This window comes from Rhea pennata, chromosome 16 (genome assembly GCF_028389875.1).
Source record: "Rhea pennata isolate bPtePen1 chromosome 16, bPtePen1.pri, whole genome shotgun sequence".
NCBI lineage: Eukaryota > Metazoa > Chordata > Aves > Rheiformes > Rheidae > Rhea > Rhea pennata.
The window spans coordinates 6,265,174-6,277,415 of record NC_084678.1 but is presented as its reverse complement, the minus strand read 5'-3'; positions in this window follow the sequence as shown (position 1 = coordinate 6,277,415).

Sequence of the window (12,242 nt, the reverse complement as noted above, 5' to 3'; positions counted from 1 at the left end):
GTGCAATACAAGCTTGCTACTCGTGGAGGTACAAAATAAATCATTTTAAATCCTTTTTCGCACTCAAGTCTCAAATGAGACCAAGTTAGAAAATTCACTTCATGCTCTAAATTTTGCCTGCTGAAGTTCAGCCTGCAGGGGAAGTGAATCTGTGAAGCAGAGGGAAGATCCAAATCACATTCACGTTCCAAACCCACACACAGGTGAAGTTCACGCTGTGCCTCAGGCCTCACCTTTCAAAAGCAACAACTCCTCTAAGATTAGGGCTCTGCTTTCCAGGAGGATGGGAATCAGTTTTTTCTGGGGCTACCCCAAGAGCAGCGAGATGACTATCCAGCCTCTTCTCTGTCATGTTCTTACACTAACCTCTCTCACCGAAATGAAGGCAGAACAATCAAATCACTGTGGACTGCGGCAGCAAGCACTTTCTGTTCACTACATTGGCAAATCCTGAGTTGAAGAGCAGGACTGGTTTTCGCACCAAGATACTCATCTCCCTCCAAGAAATAATAGACCTGAGGTAAAACCTCAGGGGTGGCCAGCATAGCCATGTGGCCTGAGGGTGCTGTGTGCACCTCTCCTGCCCTCCCTGCCTCTTTCTCAAGACCTTCAAATCCTTCCTTCTAACACATTATGAGTTCTGTACAGTGACACAGGTGGGAAATGATATTAATTATCTATATTACATTATATGATACATTTATATTGCATTATATCATACAACCTTGTATTATGCTTTATAAACAGCAACATCTTGTAGAAAATGTTTTGCAAGATTGAAATTTGTTAGCATGAACTCTTGAGCAAACAGCAAGAAAATAACAGATTTATTTCATTAGCTGGTTGTGGACACAGAAAAGGAGATCCATCAGGCAATGTATTCATAATAAATGATTCATCTGGAGCTCAGATGCCGGTGCAAATGGGTATCGTAGAAAAACTAGGACAGATACAGAGGTCTCTATAAAAACTGTAAGGCTTGGCCTAGTATTGCTTTTGCTCTAAGTCAACTTTATAGCATTTGATTCAGTAACAGCAGGGCTTCACCCCACAACAAATGAAATTTCAAAGTATTTGGTCTCATGTGGCAAAACAAACTGTTCAGTGGAACTAACTTAAGCAAATTCTTGTAAATTAATAAACAAAAGAGTTTTCCTTCAACTAAGACAAGATTGCTATCAAAATATAATGAAGATCTTTTCAAAGATCTTGTTGTGTTTAAGAATGGATTTTTTTGTACTACATTAAGGGAAAAAATACACTAAAACACTGACAGGATCAACCGGTGTTAACTGCAGGTATTTTTCTATAGCGGAGCAAAACACATTTTAGAAAACAAGTTCACTAAGTTGTGGAATACCTTGAAAATGAGACCTATGGAAAGAAAAACACTTTAGTGCAGTAAGGTCTAGTGCTTTCCCTGGCTTTAACATATCACCCTGGGATGTTTCTGCTTTCCTGGACCTGGATCTTGTACAAATTGATGTAGTAACATTGTTTTCAAGGGAGTCTTGCTGATTGATACCTACTGGTGATATGACACCTCAGTGTGTAAACCTCAGACATTAATGAGAATCATGAAGGAAAAGCAAGCCATTTTCCTTTGCACAGTTAGGTCATAAAGTCATCAGGTTACAAGATTTTAAAGTGCTTTTAATTTTTTTGAGAGTGTATCTTAGTAGGATTCCTTCTTTTTTTCCTTAAATAACCAATTTCCTCTCTGCTCTCTTACTGTCTTCTATTTCAGGCTATCACTTTGTTTTGGGTTAATTTCCCTAAACAGATACATAAATACTGTATCAGATTTTCGCTCTCTCTCTCTCTCTTTTTTTTTTTTTTTTTTTTTTTTTGGCTGCATATCAGGCCTGCTGTGCTGTGAAAGCTTGTTTGAGCAGCAGAACCTGTATCTGCAACAGCAGCTGCAGTTTGTATGTGGAAAAGGAGTCAGGAAAGAGCTACCTTTTTTTTTTCAAGTCTTCATTAATCATATAATTTTACCCAGAGGAGGGAAAAAAAAAAGAAAAAAGAAAAGAGAGAGAGAGAGAGAGAACCAGGAGGGAAAAAAAAAAAAAAAAGGAAAGACAGGATGAATGTTCCTCATTAGTTATAGCTTTCAACATGTCCTCTGTTCTCTCAGATGGGAAAGCCACCAAAGAAGGCCAGCAACATATGTATGAGAGAAAGATAGAAAAATCTTTAAAGACTGTCTAAAGAAGATATACTCATTATCAGTCAGACCTTCTGGCATTATCCATCAGACCCCCAAGGAGTGGGACTTTGCCACTGTAAAAAGAGCAGTGACTTGCTAATACAGTATTTTGCTTTGCCATCAGTCCAAACAGGAACCATCTCTTTGGCAGGCATCAGTGCAAATGGAAGGACCCTCTAGGCAATATTCGTTAGGAAGTATGGAAAGAGGATTATATTCAGAAATATTTTAGGCATGCTTTATTAATGTAGAGAACATTTCATCTGCCTCTGCTTAACCTTGCTCAGAGCTCCCCAAAAGGCAATAGGACCCCAACAGTGAGGTCTGTTTACTTTCAGCTCGGTTGGAAAGCAGAGGTCCTATTACCGTTAAAGGGAGTTACAAGGATTCATCAAAGAAAGAAATGACCCATAAAGGCAGTTAAGTTAAAGTTATTCCCACTGCATAAGTCAACCTCTTTTCTATATATAAAATGCGAGGGTAGAAAAGGATATTCATCAGCCAGTCCACCAATTTGATTGGCTGCACTTCCCCAAGTACTTTATAATTTGTAGTTATAAATAAATGTTTTTAATAATCAATTGGTATTTAAATAACATACAATAGCTGTCTTATTAAATACCACTTTTTAGAATGAATAAGCAGTTAGACATTAAAGACGCGAGTCCCAAACAGCCACAGGATTCCAGACCATTTTCTTTTTTATATGCAAGCCATACATATCAGTATGGAATTACTTGGTTAGCCGAGGGCCTGGATGAAGCCAGCAGAAGACCCTGTGCTCTCATGCTGCCTTTAAGTGATCATATACTTTTAGGGTATGATGACTTTTTGAACAATAACCACACGTTATTTTCTTTGGCCACCCTTCATGTTTCAAAGGGGGCGGCCTCAAACTTCAGATTTGGAGTAAGTCATGCGTCCTTAAACCAGAGCCCAGAAAGCGAGGAGCATCTAATAGCAGGTTTGAGATACTTGGTCTCAGTCAGCTGGGTCCACAGTATTTCCAGCAATTAAGTCCATGCATTGCCTCAGGGGGAAAAAGAAAACCTCAAAAAATAAAATAAAAAAAGGCAGCACTCGGTCCTGCATGCACGAAGGTGACTGGCTTTGTCTCCCTGCAAGGAGCGTGCACACGCACGTGCACAGGCACCCTCCACGCACACACCTTTCCCTTGATTTGCCTCCTCCACGGGTGGGAGCGCGGGGCAGAGGAAGGGGGCAAAGCAGCGTGCAGCAGCCAAGGAGGACGCCGTCAGGGATCTGCCAGGCACCACCGCCCTGCCACCAGCTGCAGGGGCAGTCCCAGGATCTCCCCCAGCTGCCGGGCTCACCAACCATCAATGTGACCGTCCTCCTCCGGAGGATGAGGGCAAGTCACAAAGTTTACCACCACACTTGCTCCAGTAACTTTTCCCATCACACTTCTCCCCCCCCTCCCCCCCAGTTATTATTTTTTCAGTTCCCCCCCACCACTTACCCCCTCCTTATTTTATTTTAGATGCTTCTGAGAGTTCAACTGTCGCCCAAGGCTTCAAACTAATTTTCTCTTCAGAAATGATTGCAGAAAGCCGCATGCATAATAAATCCCGTTATTGCTCTTGTTATTAAAATGGGTTGTTAGGGATGTGGACTTGGAGGCCTTTTTGTCTGATGACAGCAGTTCTTCTTAGCTAGGCGCTTATGGCTTATTGACTAAGGCTGCCAGGTTAGAAAAATAAAAAATAAAAAGAATAAGAAAAGAAAATCAAAAAGAGAAGGAGCTGTAGCTGCTGTTCAGTAGTGAGAAAGTTGGGATGATCTGAGGCAGCTCTTTTAATCATGTCCATGGGCTGTGTTCGAAAACTCGGGGCTGTGATGTGGACCCACAGAGCCTCTCTGTAGAGATCTCTTTTCTAAAGCAGTGATTAATTAATATTTCTTGTGACAGAAGGGTCTGCATGCCCTCCTCGCGCCGGGCACCCAAGAAGTCCACAGTGAGAGTCGGCACCTCCGATGGAGGGTCTGCAGTCCAAAGAGATGAAACGGGCCAAGGGATTGCAAAGGAAAATGATAAGGATGGTTCTCCTGAGCAGACACGCAGCGAGGTGAAGTGACTTGCCCAAGGCATTCGGAGACCTAACGTCAGAGCTGGCAATTAAGAAACACTTGTAAATTCCTTTTTTTTTGGCACATTGGCCGTAAACTCACAGTTCCTCACCTTGCTCCAACAAGCTGCACATTCCATACAGCAACTTGAAAGCTTCATCAAACCGTGGCAGAGCCCCTTTACAACACAATGTGGTTAAAGCAACAGATCTCCTGTGGGAATGTGTTCTTAAACAATAAATGATTTTTTTGAGCAGGTTTGATAAAGGAAAATACACTGACCAGTCATTACATGGAAATGTTTTCTGGTTACCACATGAAAATATGCTTCATAAATCATTGATGTCCTGTGAAACGAAAAGCTAATCATAGATGAGGCTGTGCACTCAGCAACTTTCTTATGCCGGGAGACCGTGAAGAACAGTATATTCCTACACAGTGAAACCAAACATGTTGTATCCATGGAGCCAATACCAAAATTGGCGGGAGTGTCCTACAGAAACCTCCCTGGAAAGTGTAAGCCATGGGGTGGCAGTGCATACACCTCCTGCCAGTGGGCAGGTTATTTCCAGTGCACTTTCAAAGCAACTCTGGAAAGTCCAGATGCCTGCTCTGAACCATCAGCTCTGCAAGGATTTCTGGCATGAGATTAACTGTGGGGAGATGTTCAAAGGCCTCCCTGACAATCTGATACCTTCCTTTCCCTTCCAAAGGAAAGACATTGCTTAATTGTCAATACTGGGTCTGCAAAAATCTCCCTTTAAGGTACACGCAGCTGGTGATACGAAGTGGTTGAAAATTAATTATTTTAGCACCACAGAAATATGGGTTGTTTAATGAATTTTTGCCCAAGATTAGGATAGTTTTTATACTGTAGCCTCCCAAAGAGGACTCTCTGGAGGATTCCTTGTCAAAACCATACTATCATGGCAGTCCAGGGCTTGTTCCTGCTTTCAAGTGCCAGGAGATACCCAGATGACCACGCAAGAGTGAGCTCAGCCTCTAGAGCAAGCAAGCTACATGGTGACCACAGTGAGGGATGATAGGCATGTGCTAGGCAGTAGCTCACATGTGAGATTATCCCTTGGCACTAGATTGGACATAAGTAGATCAGGTTCTTCCTCGTGAAGGAGAAATGTAGTCACTCAAAAGCTGTCAAGACTAGCTAAGCACAATAATTCCTATAAAGAATTACTTTCCATTATTGAAAATACACAAAAAAATTGCATATTTAACAGATTGAGAGTCCCAATTTGCAATTTTTGATAAATTAATTTAAGGTATCAATTTGAGAGTGGGAACTGACACTAGACATTGGTAAATGAAGTCAGAAATTAAGTAATGCTTGAGGTGCCTAAATTGGAATCTGCATGCCTGGCTTTAGCAAGAAGAAAGAAATTTAGGCATAGTTTTTCATCTATATTCCATTTCTAGGTGGATTTTAAAGAATGCAATTCATGCCCTAAGAATATGAAGGCAATTACAGAAATGGAGAATGACCAAGTCATTTTCAGGTATTCATAGAAAATTGGCATCTCCTGACTATTGAATTGTAGTAGGTACTAGCTTTCTATAAATACAGAAGATCAATAATTATCAGTGAAATGCTTTGCTAACGTCTGAAAGTTGGCAACACTGAAATAAGAAATGCCATTTATGCACTACTGCCTGAAAGACAGAAATATTCTTTCCCATTCTTTCGGTGAATATACCACGTAGGCTCATGGAGAGGAGTAATTGTGGGCTGTCCCATTTACATGCTCAGGAAAGAGGTGAATGAGCAAATGCTGGCTACAGCTGATTTGCTGTTCTCCCTTTGATGAACCATGCTGTTCACGATCCCAGTATTTTGGTGCCTGTGGAGCTCCTTCAGCGTGCATCTTCTCGGAGCAGTTATAAGAAGAGACGCTTCAGGGAACCATGTGAAAATTCACTGAGTACTGAAAATAATTTATTACAATCCAGGGAGCTTAGAGCACTTTCCAAGGGCAGTAACATCACCAGCCTTATTGCATAGGCATGGACAAGCAAAGGAAATTGTTCAAGCTTTTAGAACCAGGGCAGAATTGGAACTAAAGGTGAGGCCTCCCAACTGGGATTACTGGACTCTTGCCTTTTGCCTTTCTTTGCTTGTTTCCTGTACCTTTCCACCCTGAGGAACAGCACAGAGGCAGCTGTACAACCCAAGGACAAGAAATCCAAGTTCCCCCATCCCATATTCCAGCATCTTAGGACTTCCTTCACTGCAGCAGACTTCAGAGTTTGGGAGAATAAAGGCAGAAGGGAATAAATAAGCAAGAAAACATATCATCATCATTACAAACATAAAAAGCTACAAATCTGTCACACTGCAGAAACTCTCACTTCATTGTTACTGTGATTTATTGGGGAGCTAATTTTAAACAAGTTTTCTTTTCCAAAACCACAACACAAAAACAAACTGAACAAGCAAGCCAGAGGACAGAAGCTAGTTGCTACCGGACAATTTAAGCAATAATCTCATTTGCTTTGTAGTATAAAAAGCAATAAAGGGCTGTTTACTGAGTGAATAAACACTGAATGAATCACAAAAAGCTCTTTATTGCGATTATACTCCAAGGCAGAGGAGATTATTGTTATTATACAAGAAGGCACAATGTGAAAATTTAACTCAATGCGCCAGATTTTCAGACTGTTTCAGTCGCACAATTGTGTTCGGAGAGTACATTGTGTCTAATCTTAGCACGCTGTTTTGACAATTCTGCATGCAAATCAGGTGGTGGGGCACAAATGCATTTAATTAACTATTTACAGCCAATTTATGCAAGCCTGGCAGCTGGACACGTGTTTTGTACAAGCAATGGCATGCTGAACTGGTTCAAAAATCAGTTGCCCTGCGTGATACATTTAGCCCTGTAGGAGACCTGCAAATGTACTGTAGCAAGAAGCCTTCTAACCACACTTAGAGCCGCAAGGTGCGTGATGCCTCCTTCCCGCTCGGCAGACTTGCATGCTTTTTGTGTGAAGTTGCTTTCAGAGAGATGGAGTAGGAGACTATAAGCAATAACAGTGATGAGTAGAGCTTCTTTCTCTTTTTTTCTCCCCTCACATGTTTCTAACACGTTTGTTTTGTCCTGTCAGGTAGTCTTGTCTTGTCTTGCAGTCCTGATAAAGTAGTTAGGGTGAAAAAAGTAAAGTAAAGCCCCAGAGTTTTTTTCCTGTATAGGCTCTCTTACTGTCAGACCATCAAAATTCGAGGGAGCTCTGGAGAACAGATCAGAAAAGTCACTGTGGCCTGAGCCATTTCCTGGCAGGCCAGCAGGGGTAAAGTTTGTCACCATCCAGGTATGCAGCACTCTCTCCTGCTGTGAGCAAACACCGTAAATGGGTGTCTGCCAGGCCTGCGTTCAGACTGCAGCACTGTCTTGTGTACAGGGATATTGGTTAGTCTTTTGATGAGTCCTCACATGTCCTTGCACGCTAGTGCTTCAAGCATTACTAGCCCCCCCATTTAACTGACTCAATAGACGTCATCTCCTTAAAATAGTTATCTACCTCTGGCTGTTGAGTATTTGCTAATTCTCCACTGAAGGCCTTTGAGTCCTGGTCCAATAGGAGGTGAGTAGGTTTAGCAGTAAGATAGTCGGTAGGATGTGGCCTTTCCCCATCACCTTGTCTCCCTGCGAAAACTGCCACCTTGGCTAAGGTACTGCAGGAGCACTAACAGGAGACAATGCTCAAAGCTAACGACATTCAAGTAGAGAAGCTTTTCCTAGTGGGACCATTACAGATTTAAATCCTACACAGAGCAAGCACAGAGCTAGATGATGAACACATGACCAGCAGTTAGCTTCTATTGAATTAGAAAAGTGAGTTAAGTTTTGAAGGTGAGATGGATGAAAGTCCTATTCTCTCTATTTTCATATGGCTAGACAGCTGCTGAGAACCGTCTCCACTGCAGCTTGACCCAGCATCTGAAAATCAGAACCGGTTAGATAATACATGAATTGGCCAATTTCTTTCTCTCACTCTGGTCTGGTTTGTATGACTGACTTAGCATTCATGGGAATGGAAGCAAACCCAGGCAAAGCAAAATCTTTTCTACTATATATTCATCAGGAAAAAAAAAATAAAATGCCTATAGAAGAAATAATATTATTTGTCAGACAGGAGATAAAAAAGCAGGCTTGAATTATCTTTAAAATATGTATAAGAAAGTCATTATGGGGTTTTTGTTTGTTTTTAATTGTCTTGGTGGTTTGCTTTTGTTTTCCTTGTTTGAAACGTTTTGGCCACACAAGGAGGGAACACAAACAGCATGATGTGATATAGGCAATCTCATCACACAACAATCATCCAATGCAGCAATGTGGATGCAGTGAAAAAATACTTTGTATTTTTTTCCGAAATTTTAGGTCTACTCCATACATTTGGTTTGAATCCTGAACTATCCAGTAACCAAGTAGAGAGCTAAACTTGCAGCAGTAATTTAGAGCAAAGAGTTCAAATTAGCTCTCGTGTTTGTCCAGACTGGGGGACAACTAAGTCGATCCCAGGAATGTAGGCTTTATTTATATTTTAATGCAACTCAAACAGCCTCCTGATTATGCTCTTCGGAAGGCTCACACCACTTTCAGCATTAACAGCACAGGGAACAGACACTGTAGAAACACTATAAGCAATGATATTTGAAAATATGGCCTTTTCAATGTATTTTATGCCAAATGTCCCATGTGGAAAAGAGACATCAATTTGGACCACTCAGGTAAAGTAAGAGGAGGGGTATAGACCTTTTGTCATCAACATTTCCTTACCTCACCTATCGTATTGCCCACATAAGGAAAAACCAAGAGTTGTAATTGCCAACAAGAGCAAATGATGGTTGAAGTAAAATAACAAAAAGAAAAAGAAAATATAGAATATTATGGGAAGTGTACATGGAAAAAGAAACCCACAGACCTTAAAAATATCAATCCCCTGAGCTCAAAGCAATGGATTTATTTTTTAAATTGTTAAATAAACATGAGACAGGAATGGAGGGGGCTGCCATGGATGAGAATAGAAAGTATTTTGTTGCTGATAGTTCTGAATCTCTTTTGAAGGTTTATTTTGCAAAGGCCGAAGCTTTCAAGATCCCAAATTCAATTCCTTTGGGCTGCTGGCCTCTGTAAACACGTTCACGGACTACCAGTGTGGAAAGAGGAGCTCTGGCCCTAGAGAACAAAGCCTTCATGTTCAAGACATGGTTTCTCAGAGTAAGATGTGGTTTTGGCTGTTCTGTCAAAACCACTTACACCTGGTTTACTTCAGCGGTGCTGTGCAGGATATGGTAAAAGACCTGGAGTGTGAGGACCAAACATACCAGATGTTCCTACACACACATGCCCTGTCACAGTGAAACTCCTAGCAACAGCCCTGTCCCCTGTTTCATTCCCTTGACCACAATTCAACAGTCTAAGCAAAACATTATTTTTGAAGTACAATTCTTTTTTTTCCATCTCTGACTCACATTACCCTTTTGGCCAAGGCCTGCTTAGGCTTAGCTCTCCTTAGTGGCAAGGCTTGGTGTTAGCATTTACTATATTTGGTAATTTGATGGATTTATAGATACGTTTTTACATTCAGACAGAGCGTTCTTTCCTGAGGAAAATAAAGGATTACTGCTGGCTCCCCTGTTTTCCAGTGGCTACACGTAGGGCCTGGGCTGTGTGTGCTCCCCAGGCAGCACGACTATGGAGCAATGTGACAGTGGTGAGCAGGGGAGGAAGGCCCTGCATTATTGAATAAAATCCTGTCAGATCAAATAGAAAAAAGGTAACATTCCCAGTGAATCCATCCAAGATTTCATGCTAATGTCTCCTGGGACACAACTCCAAAAATAGAGGGAATGATGACTCGTAAAACCTAAAGCTGTTAGGTGCGATCAATAAATCTCCTTTAGTAGATATAAACTGGTCTGTTTCCAATACCTAAAGAGCAATACGACCTCCAAAACTGACTTAAGTTTCCTTCTAGATCAAGAAAAACAATAAGCCAGGAGAAATACATGCAAAAGCTTCCACGTAGGGATCAAAACATGCTTTCCAGAGCCGGTGTAGTGGCAGCTCTCTCGGATTGCCTCTTCCCATTTCTCCCACAGACAAACAGAGAAACACTTCACCTTTAAAGGCGATGTGCCTTGAACGCTTACAGCTGCACACAGTCAAAAATAACTTGCTCAGGACTGAATACGACTGATCTGGTGAAAGACACCACCATAAAGCAGTGTTTCTCCTGCCTAGAAGCCAACTGTGTGACCAAAGCTGTATCAACGCATAGACCCATCTATCCACATGGCTCGCATTTTACCAAGAAGCAGCAACAGCCAACCACAGAAGATGCCCAGGCCTATTCTCACGCACTCAGTCGAAAGCTTAGGTTGATGTGAGTGGAATGTTACTGTACCTATAGAAGACTTCTGAATTTCTTCGGGTTGGGTATATATACATGTCTTTTTTCACACAGCCAGTTACCACATCATCTTAAATTGTGATTAAATTACGTCAACAGTAACTTTTTGCAGTTATTTTTAAAGGAGAAAGAAATTGAAATAAGATAGTGCCATTTCATTTTCTTCACTTTTTCTAACTTGCCCACCGAAAGCCATAAGCTCTTCCATGCATAACCTGCTCCTCAGGTTGGGAGCGCAACACCTGTGATTTCCCCATGGGCCTGTAGATGCTACAGTAATACAAGTAATACCTGACAGTGTTTAAATGCTGACATCTGGAGTTCACTTGTTGAGAATTTTATGAGGAAAAAAGCCCCACTTTATATGTAATTTTACATGTCACAGCTTTGTTTTTCATTCCCAAATATCATCTCTTTTCCTCAATTAGTCAGCCTTCTGTTGCACAAAATTACTGTCATCTTGTGAATGTTGTAATTGCCTTTTGCAAGATGAAAACCAGGTATTGTAGTGTTAAAAAAAAAAAAAAAAATCCAACCACCAAGTAGGGCAAATGCTGAAATGCTGCATATTTATACACAGCTTTGTTTAACTTCAGAGGTGGAAGTGGATAGGCTTGAAAAAAACCAGTCTGTATTGCATAGCAAAATGTTATTGTAAAAAAATATTTAGGCCCTGCTTTCTGATTTAAATAATAAAAACTTTACATCTTTATCACAAGTGATTTCAAAGGCCTTTGTGGTACAAGTAGAAACTACTCTGCTCACTCCTGAAATGCAGCCAGCTCTGGTGTGAAGCAGCACAGCTATTTAACAGTGATTTAGAACACCAGGTGAAGAAGAATATTTGACACAAATGAACTCATTGCATTATTTTTGCTTGCTAACATGACATTATCCTTCCTTGTACCAAGCCAACATTTCAGGCTTTAGTAAAAACAGCTATGATTTTTTTAGACAAAAACCAAATTTTAAGAAGTCTAAGAGCTTATCTATGTGGAGATGGGGGGAGGAATCGAATTTTGTTCAGGAGGTGCTCCTGAGATGAGATTTCACTTCCAATAGAAAGAAGGTTTTAAAAAATAACCTGTCTGGGTGGAACCTGGCAGAATGGCCTAGACAGGGGACCCTCTCTGCTACGCCGCACTGACTTGCCCTAATAATCCTTTTAATTTCATGTTCGCGTTTTTACACAGTTTAGCTTGTTCATTGCACGCTAGTACAAATCACATTTCGCTCCCTCTTCTCTCATCGTGCTCCTCTCTCACTGACAGGACCTAGCCGCTGCGGCGGTAACTTATGTGGTTTGTCAGCTGGGCCACTGGGATGCAAATCTCTCTCTGTCCCCTTGGGGTGCCATCGATACTTTATGGAGAGTTTGTATCTCTCTTTATCCAGGGAAGTGATAGACTAACTACATTTTCCTTCCTCCCTAGTAGTCTCAGAGGACAATAAATAAATAGATAATCTCTAAAAATGACTAGTAAATAATGGTTGAAGGAGAATTGACCCATAATTT